Consider the following 12,770-nt stretch of genomic DNA (forward strand, 5'->3'; position numbering starts at 1 on the left):
CTTAATATTTAGTCTTTCAAAGGTTGAGTATGACCACAAAAGAAGAAGAAAACCAATGTCTTATTATAAAGGGTACATAGGCAGCTTAAAGAAAGCTTTATGTTCAGTTCAGTAACAAAAGAAACAAAAAAATTTGATCTACATTATGACTTGATACCTATATGGATATGTAGGCAACTTAAAATAAATCTTAAGTTTAGTTGCACATAAATAAAAGCAATGTCATGACCATGTAAAGCATGGCACTAGGCAATCGATGAAGTTCATTCTTTTGAAAGAATATCAACTTAGAGTTGAAGATGTTCTGCTAGGAGGAATATAACAAATCAAAGAGGTGTTACACTAGGAGCAAGACAGTACAAATTTATATGTTTATAAAGGGCAACACTCCTCTGAAGTTCAATACTCCATCTTCAAGTTTAGAAGTTTTTCATAATCAAATTATGAGGCTTTATTGATGTTTCTCAAAATTCAAGTTCAAAGATTTCATTAAGGCTCATTCAAATGCAAGATTTTGAGACTTTACCAATGTTTCTTCACCTTCAACTTCGAGGATTACAATGTTGTTTTTCCCTGTCCAAGTTCAAGGGTTGCTTTATTAGTTCCATCTGCAAGTTTGATAAATGATTTGTGGCGATTTCTTCATGTCCAAGTTTGGTGGTTGCTTCATTGATTGCTACTCCATCTTCATGTATGTTGTGGCTTGATTTCATTCATCCATCAAGTTTCAAATAACATTTCATCTTCAAGGGAAAATGTGGAGGATTCAGCACCATTATATTTTATCTCCAATGTTAGATTTAGTGTTTTACTATGTTTTCATAGTCTAATGAGGTGCTCTCCTCTATCCTCAAGGCTAGGGTGTAGCTCTATTTCTACAAGGTGGTAATATAGCTCTACCTTTCCAAAATGATGGCAGTGTTGGGATTGATGCCCTAAATCTTGTGGTCATGTATAATCATTGTATTATATACAAAGAGTTTGTATAAGATCAGACCATGAAATGAATAGTTTTTCTTATTAACACCGTTACTAGTTGAGACTACATTTCACCAAGATGACCACTGGTGACTTGACCTGAATCTTGAGTGAGTTGTGAACTCCTATCTATGAAGGCAGACCTTTGATTTACATGGGTGAGAGTGACCTATATCGCCGACTCAATAGGCCTACCATTTTGAGGATTCGTTTGATTAGGGAGCTGGGAACACAACTACACAAGAAGAAATTCACTAATTCTCTATAGATAGAATAAGTAGAGAAATTGCTTTTTTAAGGGCTGATTCCAGGGCTTCAACAATGTGGCGCCACACCCTCTCTTGGTCCGAGAGGATTTTAGTTATAGTGGGACTATAACTATTGTTCATTAGAGGGATTGGTGGAACTTAAGGAGTTAGATGTAACTATAGGGGCAAAACGGTAATTTTTGGCCTAGTGTAATTATGAGCAATTTGTGAAGGGTCATTGCATTGTTGATTGGTTATATCTAATGGACACAAAAATATATCTACAGTAAGAAGATTGCAACTATTGGTCTTTAGTGGAATGACTGATAGTTAATAAATAGTGATTAATTTAATTCAAGAGTTTAATTAATTAATCTCACGTCATTTGAGCTTTAATATGTAGGTCCATAAGGCACCCTCGTTAGCTCAATAAAGATAAATGAAAATCAAATTTATTTTGGTTTAATTTGAATTGTTCAAATTGATTAAAGGGAATAAATTATATATGATACAATTAATATAATGTATTTGATACATTATAATATGAAGTTTTTACGAGAGAAGTTAATATTTGAATATGATTCAAATAATAATAATATAAATAAGATTCATAAATAAACTATAGATTAAAAATTAATATGGATTCGATTCATATTAGAACTATAGATCATATGAGAAGATCTAAATCATTGGTTATATTATATAAGATATAATATAAAATTAATATTATATAAGATATAATATAATTTGAATTTATATTATATTTATATTAATATTAATTTAAATAAATAGAGTTATTCTACGTAATAGGAGAGGGAGGAAGTTATTTTGATAACTTCCTCTCATCTCTCTTGATATCTGTTGGTTAAGATATAGAAGAGAGGTGACAATCTTTTAAAGAATGGTTTTTTTTTTTCTTTTTATATCTATTGCTTCCAAGAAGAAAATTTCTCTCTGCAAATATTTTTCTCTTTAAACAAAACAAAAACATAGAAGCCCCACAAACTCTTTGTGTTCATTTTTATCTTTAGGATAACAATGAAGACTTCGTGGTTTCGTGGTGTTCTTTGGGAGATTCGAGAATTCTTCGGAGATTCGAGAATTCTTCGGAGATTCTACAAATGTTAGTTTTCTTTTCTTCTTTTCCTCCATAGAAGTTTGATTAGGAGTTTTCTCTGTGTTTCAAGTTGAATTTCTTTTGCACGACGTTCACACGCTTCCACTATGAGAATTCCATTCCTTCAAACAGTGTTGCTTGCCTCTCCAAGATGATGGTGGAGAAACTCGCCTCTCCTAGATGGTGGTGGTGCAACTCTACTTCTCCAATATGGTGCTCTCCAAGATGGTGGTGGTGCAGCTCTGCCCCTCTAAGATGATGGTGGTGCAGCTCCGCCTCTCCAAAATGATGGTGGTGCAGCTTTGTCTCTTTAAGATAATGGTAGTGAAACTTACGTCTCCAAAATGATGGTGGTGCAGCTTCGCCACTCCAAGATGATGGTGATGAAACTCACCTCTCCAAGATGGTGGTGGTGCAACTTTGCCTCTTCAATATGGGGGTCTTCAAGATAGTGGTGGTGCAACTCCACCTCTCTGAGATAACTCCCCTCTCCAAGATGTTGGTGGTGCAACCTTGCCTTTCCAAGATGATGACGATGGTGCATTGTCTTCGCCTCTCCAAAATGATGGTGGTGTAAATTCACCTTTCCAAGATGGTGGTGGTTTTGCCTCTCCAAAAGGATGATGGGATAGTCCACCTCTCCAAGATGTTAATAGTGCAGCTCCGCCTCTTCAAAATGATTCTAATGTAGCTTCCATTTCTCTAGGATGGTATTCTCCAAGATAGTGGTGGTGCAGCTTCGCCTCTCCAAAATGATAATGATGGTGTAGCTCCACCTCCACCTCTGCAAGCTGATAATGATGGTGCAACTCCGCCTCTCCAAAATGAAGATGTAGTTCAGCATCTTTAGAATAACAATAGAGCAAAGGTGTCTGATCGTTTCAATTAGAAGTGAAATATTTTATGGGAAAGTAGATGTCTGATCGTTTCTAGTAAAAGTGGGATCACTGACAATATAGTAGGGATGTCTGATCGTTCCTGCTAGAAGTGGGATCACTGACAACAAAGTAAGGATGCCCGAACGTTCCTATTGGAAGTGAGATTACTAACGTCAAAGAGGAAGTCACCTTTGCAAAAGATATCGAATGGAAAAAAGAAGAGAAAAAAAGCACACATTTTCAAAATATGTCTGGAAGAAAAATAATTATTTCCTCGAGGTGCAACAATTCTAGTTCCTGTAAATAAATAGGAAAAAGGGGACAGAAAGTTAGAAAAAATAAAAAAAGAGCTGAAAAAAAAAGGAGAGAGAAGTGAAGTTTTTATGATAATAGGACCTATGTCACTACATTTTCTAAATTGTAAAAGTAGCAAATTAACCGTGGATAACCCTCTGATAAACCTCCGGTAGCCCACTAATTGACGTATGATATCATTAATTACTTGTCATATTTCCTATATTCGTAATATGCAAAAAAGATGTGTTATAGGTTGTTTTTCTAAAAACAATTTGTCATCTAATGCAATTTGTCGTTTTTTTGCATACCGTTCCTTCGTAGGTTTGCTTTCTTCTACTTGATAGGAAAGAATGATCAAAATGCAAGTCTATTTATAGGGTCAACAAATCAAATTCCTAATAGGATTTAAAATCATATCAAATCTTTTTTCTTTTAAAACTTCAATTAACTTATGTTATCCTAAAAGATTTTATTTGGAGATAAATCTCGAATCACATTTGAGATAATTAATATCTCTAAATTGTTCAAATTTTAGTTTTTATTCTTAATTTTAAATTAAAATTTGGCCGAACCACAAACTTTATGCCAAATTTCACCGTAACTTCAAAATTTACGTTAAATTAACTTGTATATATGACCTCCATTTTTTTTATCTCAAATTTAAATTAGAGCTATAATCTCAACTTTAACCTAAGATTGAGAACTCTTATTTATCTCAAATTTAAAATTGGTCATATTCCAAATTTTTGTGCATACTCAAGACGAATTAAATTTCTAATAAGACCTTAAACTTATCTCAAATTAAGATTTAGTCATATCCCAATCCTCATTCTAAATTTAAATCAAACTCATGTACTATGTTCATAGTTTGATTATTTTGGATATGTCAAATTGAGCCAAAAGTTACAAATATAAAGAAATTGTTTGTATTTGACTTCATCTTTATCTTTTTTGAGATTCATACTCCCTTATACGTGCATAAATCTCAAAGATTAAGCATTTGTTGACTGAGAAATGTTATACCAATCATAAATTTCCACGTTATTTACCAAATTAATAACGAAAAATACAAATAATTGAATTTAAAACTAATTAAAAGTTGACATGTGTCCCAAATTGAAATTGAAGACATAAATTGGCTAATTTTGATGACGCCACATATTTTCATCATGATCATTAGATCAAGTTAGTTATTATGGTCCAAATAAATTACTATTTATTTTTACTCAAGTTCAATTAAATAAAAGAAAAAAATGCTTAATTTAACCCAAATGATAAATATGGCTCAAAAAAATCTGTATGGTTGAGCCCATGGGTTTGATCCATGAACCAACCAACCCGAATTCTATAAAGCCCACCAAAGAATTATATAAATAGAGAAGTTCTATTCATTTGTGGAGAAGATAAAAAATTTTACTTTAGAAGTTTTAGAAGGAATTCTCCTACGAACGAGAAGACTCTCTAACTCTTGAAGTCAACCACCCTTGAAATTGAAGTTTTTTTTAAGATACAGATTTCTTCCAAGACTTCAAGTTCAAGAACATCACTTGATTCGCTTCCTTAAATTAAGTGTAGACATTCAATTAAGAGAAAATCAGAGGATCAAATACTATAGAACGAGCCACATCGGATCATAATCAATATCAACACAAGTTCAACTCTACGATTAAATTTCTTTGAAAATCTCGTATGAACATACACCATCTACATTATGGAAAAATTGTGACGATAAAAGTGAGCCTATGATAAAATTGATATTGCGTTATGGCTCCACGTGATCATTAAAAACTTGATAACTTATATGAATATCTCACATGGAAGATTCTAACAAATTACAATAAAATATATACCTAATGAGATCAATCATGACGGATATTTCATCCTTAAAGCGATGAATCCTAAAACTAGTGTAGTAGAATTTGATGTGATTAAAAGGTTTTACTTGATACTTTGTAAGGGGTGGGTCATCAATCATAAAATCACTCTCAAATAGGTTATCCGTACAAAAATCTCATCTTTAGCAAGATTAGATAGTTAGTTTAGATAGATAGCAAAAATCTAACATAATAAGATTAATGATAAATCATGTGAAGGTGGTTGACAAAATGGTGATTTATGCTCAAGTAACAACCTAAAATATCTACAATATATGAATAAGGTTGGATAACTTTTCCTGGATAACATTATGGATACAACCCATTCTATAATCGCTACAAATGATTTGATCCATGTTGTTTATGTGGAAATGTGTAAGGGTATCATATACAAAGAGTTTGTAAAAGACTGAACTAAAAAATAGTTAATCTTTCCTTGTAACGCAGTTAACTGAATATATTAACATTCGATAAGTTTGGCCATATATAACTTAATCTCAATGTTGAGTCAGTTATTAACTCTTACCTATGAGAGCTTGTCTTTTGATTTTTTGGGTGAGAGTACTAGTTTGTTTTGGTGACACAATAAGCCTACCATTTTATGGACAAAATCGAGTAGGGAGTTAGGAACATAACTACACTATGAGACCCTAATATGGAGAAAGGAAGTCCTGTTGAAGAGGAACCCTGTTAAGAAGTGTCATTTTGGTTAAGTGTAATAAAGAAGCATTTTATGATGAAGGATGCCTTTAAGGAAAGATGACGCAAGGAGAGATGCTTACGGTTACTCACGTTGAAGTGAGGCGACGTGATAAGATTACTTGGGGAGGAAGAAGCATCTGTTGAATGCAAAGAGCTATGCAAAAAACGCAAAGAGAAGTACCTACACCTAAAGTGTTATTACAATGAACTAAATATTTTATTGTTTTCTAAGAAAAGAGTCGAACGATAAAGAATTAAGCCTTCTAAGAAGATAAGGTTAGCGTTTCGAAAAAAAAAGTCTAATCGCTAGTGACTGCTGACAAAATTTTGAAATTGTGTTGATTACATGGCCTAATGAGTGGTAGCATAACACATGTAAAACATGGGAATGATCCATCGATCTGGAAGGTCACTATAAACAGGACCAAAGAGGTCAGAAGAAAAAGGGTATGAGATGCTGAGCATTCTGCTAAAGGCCAGATGCTGAGCATTCAAATGTAACTTCTTAGTATTTAGCCAAATTTACTTCTTAACGCAAAGTCTCATTTCAAAACGCTTACTCTATTCTAAAACACAAAATTTTACAACTCTTAATCAGATTTTAAATTCTTATACTTAATTTATAAACGGGTCTTACCAGCATTTCATCCACGGGAATAGCAAACTTGGATGAAGATCCCATCACAAGTGAGAAGAAATCATCAAAAAAAGTTCTCTCTCACGCACTTCTAGAACCTAAAATTGATGTACATTAATAAAAATCTTCAAATAAAGATATATCAATTCTCAAATTCTTGTATGATTTATACCTAACATATAAACCAATCAAGAAATGCTCGTTGATGTCTTCTACATAAGTTAGAAGTGCTTTAAGCTTGATGACGTATCAACCTCAAGTGTTTCCTAAAGTAGATAATTGTGAGGTTGTGTGAATTAAAAAGATTTAAAATAATGAGTGAAATATAAAGTTTGAAATGCGTACTTGCGGTAGTCCGTTATTTCTTTACGATTATTGAGGATGTACCAATGTGCAAGCCGTTTTTCTTTTGATGCTAGAGTTGGTAAAGTTGACGCCCCTAATGATTGTAGTCACTATCCAAACACTTAAAATCCACCAACTACCTCACCATCAAGAATGCTATCATCAATTTGTTCATCTCTAGTGAAACAAGTTTCAATTCCACTTAGATATCACGAACAAAAAGTCCATGGTTTATTCATCATATAGGTTTCTGCAATAGACCCCCTAGGACGTGCTTTGTTTTAGACAAATTATTTTAACGTTCCTAAACTTCTTTTAATAGGATACATTCAACTGTAGCTAACCAGACCAAGAACTTCAGTTTCATATGGTAGGTGAACGGCAAGATGTATCATTACATTGAAGAAGGCATGTAGGAATATTTTGTCCAAAGTACAAAGTATGACTATGATATTTGATTGCAATCGGTTCAAATCAGTTATACATATTTTTTGCACACAAGTCACACAAAAAATCCACATAATTCAGTAACAGCAATGGACATATTTTTTTATACATATGCTCAAACACCAATAGAGAGAAGTTGATGTAGCAAAACGTGACAGTCGTGTGTTTTAAGACCTAATATTTTTTTCTTCTTTGTCAGTCACACATCGTGAAATATTATAAATGAATCCATCAAGAAATTTAACTGATTTTAGAAACTTGGAAAACGCAATTCACTCACTATTAGTCAACTTGTACGTTGCATGTGGCTTTACAAATCTATTATTGACTTATCTCAAGTGTAAATCCTTTCTTATTTTCAAATCGTGTAGGTCTAACCAAGCATTTGTGGTAGCTTCCATTTTTCTTTAAATATTCAACAATGCACCAACCAAGTTCATAATATTTTTTTCAATATGCATTACATCAAATTTATGACATAATAGTAGTCTGGACTAGTAAGGAAGTTTGAAAGATATTTCTCTAGGTCTAATTGAGAGCTCACTTTCTTTTATTATCTTTCAGGGATGTTTATTCATAACTGGAAAATTCAACGAATCTAAATGTTGTAAGATATCATATTCATTCATTGCAACTAGAGGAGGTTTTCACTCTTTTTGTCCTTTTTGTCCTTTTTGTAGAGTTCATGAAACCACACATACTTCATTGCAAACAAAAAAAACCACACATACTTCAATTTTCACAATTTCCATCATCAATCCGATGAAACCACCATGAGTAAAACTAACAATTCATCAAAAAAAATTCTAGAATTCAACATAAGGGTTTTTAGGGCAACTTCTACGATCAATAATTAATCAAACAAAGTTTGTAATTCATTAAAAAAAAGTCTTAAAACAAAGTAATTTTAGGGAAATTTCAAAGAACAAAGAGATTTTATGACAAAATTAAAAATATACCTAAATAAATTCAAAGAATAAAGAGATTTTATGACAAAATAAAAATATACCTAAATAAATTCAAAAAACAAAGAGATATCGTAGGTGGCAGCGTAGAACAAAGTAGGCCGAGCGACGATAGTGGTCAGGGTTTCCGATATGGGCAAGGCGAAGGCAGCGATGCTCGGTTTTTTTCTCCTTCTCTTTTGTTCATATATGTTCTGTGGGTTTCTAAAGGGGAACGCCCAATGCTTTTCGATAGGTGTCAGGAGTTCCCCCATACTTCCAACGCTTTACTAAATGCATCGAGAGTACTCTTTTATCTCCCGAGGTGTACATGATTCATGTCAAAAGATACACCATCATTATTTAAATTGTTTATTTTTGTCGACACTCCAATGTACACGTCGGGATATAGAAGAAGTACTCCTGACGTCATTGGTCATTGCCTTAGGAGTGTGCATCTACTGACGACGTGTAATGTTACGCGTCAGGAGATATCCTATTTTCTGATGCCCTTTCTTCTGACAGTATAAATAGGCACCGAGATATGCAGAATTTCTTGTAGTGAGTGTTCTTGAAACATGAGGCTCTTATCAAGAAGTTGTTTCTCCCCTGAGATTCTAACAACATTATTAAATTTCAATGAGCCAAAGATCTTTTGGCAGTTTGATAAAAGAGAAAATTTCTCTATTAGAAGCTTTTTATCACATAAGGTTAGGTGGAGTCAGATGTCTATTTCATCCTTGTTTAACTTGATAGAGCCTTTTAAGACTTGGAACACCTTTGTCGGGGCTAGGGTCAAACTTTGTTTTTAGAATCTTTTACATCCTTATTCCCACTATTAGTAACTACCCCTTGTAGGTAGAAGTTTTTGTGTAGAAATATTATGAAGTTCGATAATTGTTTTTTTTTTTTTTGTACACCTATATATGTGTGTGTGGAAATTTATTACTTAATCAATCATATGAGTTTTTAGCCTAATCTTCCATATTTTGTGGGTACGATTCAAAATGACTAAATAGATGAAAAATCACTTAATAACATAATTTGACATCTACCACCTTTTTAAAATGAATTTTTTTTTTAAAATATGATCATGAATGTACAAAGTACTTGTATAATTTTAAAAAAATAATATTAAACTCATACTTAACAATTTCATATTAAACAAAAAAAAAAAAAAAAAAACCTAAACACAAGAGACTCTTATCAAACACAAGTAGCAAGATCAACAATTGTTCTAGTGTGAACGAAAATGATGTCGTTGAGGTCATCATGCCATCACCAGAACTCCAACCATCTCAAAAGAAGAGGAAAAACATGTTTATGGTATGAGATCATTTTACTAAATGCTCTGAATATAGTGATGATGATCCATATGCTAAATGTAATTATTGTGACGTGGTGTATGCATGCCATCCAAGAAGGAATTGAAATTCAACTATGAGAACGCATCTTGAACATTATTGTAAAAAAAAATCATTATCAATTGAAAAGCAATAAAGTAGATATGACTCAAACAAAGTTAGTATTTCAAAATAAAAACAATAATGGGGACGGTAAAAAAGTTAATTATAAGATACTTACCATTGAGAGTGCTCGAAGACAATAGAAAAAGAGGTGGAAAAATGTTTGAAATATTGGGGTATTGATATGGTTTTGACCTTAACGGTTGATAATCCTTCATCAAATGATACATCTATTGCTTATCTAAAGAAACGCTTCAAACATGCATTTGTGTTGGATGGATATTTTGTGCATGTTAGGTGTTGTGCACATATACTGAATTTAATTGTGTGTGGTGGTTTGAAAGATGTGAATGATACATTGATTCAAATTCAAAATGCTGCTAGGTTTGTTGGATCTTCTGCAAGACTTGCTAAATTTAAGAAGTGCATTGAGGAGGAAAACATATCTTGCACGAGTATGTTGTGCCTTGATGTTCAAACTATATGGAATTCCACATATTTAATGCTTGATGTAGCTGAAAAGTTTGAAAAGACATTTGAGAGGTTAGAAGACTATGATACGGTCTACATGAATGACAAGTGTAAACCAACTTCTGGAGATTGAAAATTTGCAAGAATATTTACCAAATTTTTGTTTATTTTCTATGAAGTAACTATTAGGTTTTCAGGGTCTCTTTATATTACTTCTAACACTATCTTCCATGAGATTGGTATTGTTTAGAATTGCATAAAAAAATATGCAAGTGTAGGTGGTCCTGATAATAAGTTATTGCATGACATGAGTTTGAAAATGCAAGAAAAGTACGATAAGTATCGAGTAAGACCGCGAAAACCAATTTCTTTTTTTATGTTGCTTTTGTTTTGGATCCACGTTACAAGATGAAATCTCTAATGTATTTTTTGACTCAATTATTTGATATGGATACAGCAAAAAAAGTGGGGAACAATGTGGAGTTTGTTTTGAGAAGGTTGTTTGGTGAATATTCTTTAAAGCATCATAGCCATGAACCATCTCAACTTCGAAGTGTTTAAGCATTGTACAGGTATGAGTCAACCTTCAGTTTGCATTAGTAGTAGAACTACTTCTTCCACTACATCTACAACTTCTTCTTCCGCTTCAGACGTTTTTCATATCCACTTTGAAGATACAGATGAAGTGGATGTCCTAAGTGTGAATACAGAAGTTGATATTTACTTATTGGAGCATCGTATTGCACGTGAGAAAAACTTTGATATCTTAGAGTGGTGGAAATAAAATTCTTCAAGATATAAGGTTCTTAGTCAAATTGCAAGAGATATTTTAGCAATTTTGGTATCCACAGTTGCTTCTGAGTCTGCATTCAGTACTAGTGGCAGAGTGATTGATCTGTTTCGTTCCACTTTAGCTCAAACCACAGTTGAGGCACTCGTACGTGCACAAAATTGGCTACATTCAAAAGTAGCTAATATTGAATCTGTTGATCTTAAAAAATATTTGGAAGACATTGCAATGGTTGAAAAAGGTTCGTATATGTAGAGCATTATTTCTAATTAATTTGCTTACTTCAAAATTCAAATATATTGATTATGTCATTACTATGTTAGTAACAAGATTTTTTTTAGACTTCAAAGCGGGTATAGAGGCAAAAACCAAGAAGATGAATGAGAAGGAGAAGAACGTAAAAGAGAAGTTGTCTTGAAGAAGCTTGAATGACTATAAGACTTTTATTTATGTTAGAGGGACTTTGAAACTTCTATGTTGTAGGAATTATTTTTGAGACTTTAAAACTTCAATGTTATATGAAACTTCTATGTCTCTATCTTTATAGGAATTAATTTAGTATATGTTTGAAACCTTGTAGAATTATTTATGTACAATGTTCATACAGGTAAAAGGATTTCAATTATAATATTTATATGCATAAGCGGTTAAGTTTCCATTCGGTTTGACACAAATGAGCGGTTCAGTTCGATTTCAAATTAATTTTTTTTTATTTTTCGGTTCAGTGCGGTTTTAGCTTCAAACCGAACCGCGAACACCCCTAGTACAAAATACTTGTATAATTAAAAAGAAAAAAAAAACATTAAACTCATACTTAAAGACTTCATATTAAACAAACAAAAAATTGCCTAAACACAAAAAGTCTAAACTAATACTAAAATTGTATCCACCACAAACATACTTTTCAAACCCAAACTTAAATAGTTTGTACTCAAACACATAGTGCCTAAATCAATTTAAAATTTTGCACCACACAAACGCAAACTATTATAACTTCACAAATTATGTACCGAACAATCCTAATCATCTTTCCTCTATCTTTTCTAATATATAATATATCATTTAAAGAAAATCTAATAAATATATATACACATATATATAAATAAAAGACATCCATCAATGGAAATAAATTATTAGACAACTTAAGAATTTTGTACTTATTAAAAAGGATGCAATTAGAGAAGTCAAATTAAATTTGAAGTTAAAAAATTCTTAAAAAGAAGAAGAGGAAAAAGGACTTAGCTGTTATCCATTGTAGAAGCAACTTCTTTTTATTACTTTGCTTGTGGTTAAAAACTTGAAATTCAAATACAAAAGACAAATAATATTTAAGAAGAGAAAAAAAGAAATTGTCTATCTTTTTTTCTTTAAAAAAAAAAGAAAGAAAGAAAAGAAGGCTTAAAGTCAATTATGTTATAAAAAAGAAAAAGATATACTCGCATCTTGGAAGGACACGTGGACGATGACCATATGGTGAAAGAAAACCTACTTAATAAGACAGTATGCCTAATTTTGCTGACTGGGCACTTTTCAGGGACCCATCCCGATCCCACGTGTCATCACCAGGACCTTTGAC

This window comes from Cucumis sativus, chromosome 6, assembly GCF_000004075.3.
Source record: "Cucumis sativus cultivar 9930 chromosome 6, Cucumber_9930_V3, whole genome shotgun sequence".
NCBI classification, from domain to species: domain Eukaryota; kingdom Viridiplantae; phylum Streptophyta; class Magnoliopsida; order Cucurbitales; family Cucurbitaceae; genus Cucumis; species Cucumis sativus.